Source organism: Bison bison, unplaced genomic scaffold (assembly GCF_000754665.1).
Source record: "Bison bison bison isolate TAMUID 2011002044 unplaced genomic scaffold, Bison_UMD1.0 scf7180017864471, whole genome shotgun sequence".
In the NCBI taxonomy this organism is placed as follows: domain Eukaryota; kingdom Metazoa; phylum Chordata; class Mammalia; order Artiodactyla; family Bovidae; genus Bison; species Bison bison.
The window spans coordinates 19,063,464-19,066,814 of record NW_011495032.1 but is presented as its reverse complement, the minus strand read 5'-3'; the positions used below and the strand labels follow the sequence as shown (position 1 = coordinate 19,066,814).

At 41.7% G+C, this 3,351-nt stretch overlaps 1 protein-coding gene across 5 annotated transcripts in view; it reads left to right on the top strand.

Moving 5' to 3' along the window:
- Window positions 1-3,351, top strand: part of HECW2 (HECT, C2 and WW domain containing E3 ubiquitin protein ligase 2) — a 435,976-nt gene that overhangs the window by 292,329 nt on the left and 140,296 nt on the right. The gene's annotated exons all lie outside the window — the stretch shown is intronic.

Sequence of the window (3,351 nt, the reverse complement as noted above, 5' to 3'; positions counted from 1 at the left end):
TTGTGGCAAAAGGGCTTGTGAAATGAAGCTATGAGCCATGCTGTGCAGGGCCACCAAAGATGTATGGGTCATAGTGAAGAGCTTTGACAAAATGTGGTCCACTGGAAGGGGAAACTGCAACTTACTCCAGTATTCTTGCCGTGAGAACTCCATGGACTGAATGAAAAGACAAAAAAATACAACACTGGAAGATGAGTCCCCCTGCCCGCAGGTTGGAAGATGTCCAATATGCTACTGGAGAAGAGCGGATGGCAAGTACTAAGAGCTCAATAAAGAATGAAGTGGCTGGGGACAAAGCAGAAATGGTGCTCAGTTGGGGATATGTCTGGTAGTGAAAGTAAAGTCTGATGCTGTAAAGAACAATATTGCACAGGAAGCTGGAATGTTAGATCCATGAATCCAGGTAAATCGGGCATAGTCAGGCAAGAGATGGCAAGAGTGAACATCAACATCTTAGGAATCAGTGAACTAAAGTGGATGGGAACAGGCAAATTTAATTCAGATGACCATTATATCTATTACTGTGGGCAAGAATCCCTTAGAAGAAGTGGAGTAACCCTTATGGTCAACAAAAGAGTTCAAAATGCAGTACTTGGGTGCAACTGCAAGAACAACAGCGTGATCTCAGTTCGTTTCCAAGTCAAAATATTCAACATCACAGTAATTCAAGTCTGTGCCCCAACCACTAATGCCAAAAAAGTTGAAGTTGACCAGTTCTATGAAGATCTACAAGACCTTCTAGAACTAACACCCAAGAAAGATGTCCTTTTCATCATAGGGGATTGGAATGCAAAAGTTATGAGATATCTGGAAAACAGGCAAGTTTGGGCTTGGAGTACAAAATGAACCAGGGCAAAGGCTAACAGAGTTTTGTCAATAAAACATGCTGATCATAAAAAACACCCTTTTCCAATCACCCAGGAGACAACTCTATACATGGATATCACCAGATGGTCAATACCAAAATGAGATATTTATGTTCTTTGCAGCTGAAGTTGGAGAAGCTCTGTGCAGTCAGCAAAAACAAGACCTGGAGCTGACTATGCCTCTGATCTTAAGCTCCTTATTGCAAAATTCAGGCTTAAATTGCAGAAAGTAGGGAAAACCACTAGGCTACTCAGGTATGACCTAGATCAAATCCCTTATTATACAGTGGAGGTGACAAACAGATTCAAGGGATTAGATTCAGTAAATAAAGTGCCCAGAAAACCACGGATGCATGTGTGTGACATTGTACGGGTGGCAGTGACCAAAACCATCTCGAAGAAAAAGAAATGCAGTAAGACAAAGTGGTTGTCTAAGCAGACTTTACAAATAGCTGAGGAAAGAAGAAGAACAAAAGGCAAGGGAGAAAGGTAAAAATACACCCAACTGAATGCAGAGATCCAGAGAATATCAAAGAGAGACATGAAGGCCTTCTTAAATGAACAATGCAAATAAATAAAGGAAAACCGCAGAATGGGAAGGACTAGTGATCTCTTCAAGAAGATTGAAGTACCAAGGGGACATTTCATGCAAAGATGGGCACAATAAAGGACAGAAACAGCAAGCAACTAACAGAGGCGGAAGAGATGAAGAAGAGGTTACAAGAATACACAAATGAACTATACAAGAAAGGTCCTAATGACCCAGATAACCATGATAGTGTGGGCACTCACCTAAAGCTGGATGTCCTGGAGTGTGAAGTCAAATGGGCCTTAGGAAACATTACTGCAAACAAAGCTATTGGAGATGATGGAATTCCAGTTGAGCTATTTCAAATCCTGAAAGATGATGTTGTTAAAATCCTGCACTCAGTATGTGAACAAATTTGGAAAATTCAGCAGTGGCCACAGGACTGGAAAAGTTTTCATTCCAGTCCCAAAGAAGGGCATGCCAAAGAATGTATGAAGTAGCATACAATTGCACTCATTTCACATGCTAGCAAGGTTCTGCTCAAAATCCTTCAAGCTAGGCTTCAGCAATGCATGAACCAGATGTTCAACCTGGGTTTCAAAAAGACGGAGGAACCAGAGTTCAACTTGCCAACATTCATTGGATCATGGAGAAAGCAAGGGAGTTCTAGAAAAACATCTATTTCTGCTTCACTGACTATGCTAAAGCCTTTGACTATGTGGATCACAAGAAACTGTGGAAAATTCTTAAATAGATGGGAATACCAGACCACCTTACCCATCTCCTAGGAAACCTGTATGCAGGTAAAGAAGCAACAGTTAAAACTGGACATAGAAAAATGGACTGGTTCAAAATCGGGGAAGGAGTATGACACAGCTATATATTGTCACCCTGCTTATTTAACTTATATTCAGAGTACATAATTCAAAATACCGAGCTGGATGACTCACAAGCTGGAACTCAGATTTCTGGGAGAAATATGAACATCCTCAAATATGCAGATAATACCATTCTTATGGCAGGACGTGAAGAAAAACTGAAGAACCTTTTGATGAAAGAGGGTAAAAGAGGAGAGAGGAAAAAGCTGGGTTGAAACTCAGCACTCAAAAAACTACGATCATGGCATCTAGTCCCATCAGTTCATTTCAGTCGCTCAGTTGTGTCTGACTCTTTGCGGCCCCATGAACTGCTGCATGCCAGGCCTCCCATCACCAACTCCTGAAGTTTACTCAAACTCATGTCCACTGAGGCAGTGATGCCATCTCCAACTGTCTCATCCTTTGTCATCCCCTTCTCTTCCTGCCTTCAGTCTTTCCCAGCATCAGGGTCTTTTCAAATGAGTAAGTTCTTCACATCAGTTGCCAAAATATTGGAGTTTCAGCTTCAGCATCAGTCCTTCCAATGAATATTCAGGACTGATTTCCTTTAGGATGGACTGGTTAGATCTCCTTGCAGTCCAAGGGACTCTCAAGAGTCTTCTCCAACACCATAGTTCGCAAGCATCAATTCTTCGGGTCTCAGCTTTCTTCATAGTCCAACTCTCACATCCATACATGACTACTGGAAAAACCATAGCTTTGACTAGATGGACCTTTGTTGGCAAAGTAATGTCTCTGCTTTCTAATATGCTGTCTAGGTTGGTCATAACTTTTCTTCCAAGGAGCAAGCGTCTTTTAATTTCTTGGCTGCAGTCATCATTGGCAGTGATTTTGGAGCCCAAAAAAATAAAGTCTGCCACTGTTTCCACTGTTTCCCCATCTATTTGCCATCAAGTGATGGGACCGGGTGCCATGATCTTAGTTTTCTGAATGCTGAGCTTTAAGCCAACTTTTTCACTGTCCTCTTTTACTTTCATCAAGTGGCTCTTTAGTTCTTCTTCACTTTCTGCCAGAAGGGTGGTGTCATCTGCATATCTGAGGTTATTGATATTTCTCCTGGCAATCTTGATTCCAGCTT